Below are 375 nucleotides of genomic sequence, written 5' to 3' on the forward strand. Positions count from 1 at the left end.
TTGGAGAAGATGTGGTTTTTCTATAAAACGGAATATTACTCAGCCATAAACAATGAGAAAATAGATTCATTCGTAGGAAAATGGATACATATTGAACATATACTCCTAAGTGAAATAAAGAAGTCACACATGTGTAAATACCGAATAGTTTCCCTGGTGTGAATAATCTGCAACAATGCATAAGATTCTAATAAGATTACTGACATTTAGAAATGGGAGGAAAGGAGCTAAAGATGTAGGGAAGGTGTGATACGTAGGGGAAGAATAAAAAGGGAAAAGAAAAAAATGTGAGAGAATGAAAAGATTAAAATAAAGTGTTTGTAGATGGGGAGGGGAGGAGGGGGTGAAGGGAGGGCAGAGGTAAGGGGAAAAAAA

This window comes from Fukomys damarensis, unplaced genomic scaffold, assembly GCF_012274545.1.
Source record: "Fukomys damarensis isolate Sample0158 unplaced genomic scaffold, DMR_v1.0_HiC HiC_scaffold_16, whole genome shotgun sequence".
Taxonomy (NCBI): Eukaryota; Metazoa; Chordata; class Mammalia; order Rodentia; family Bathyergidae; genus Fukomys; species Fukomys damarensis.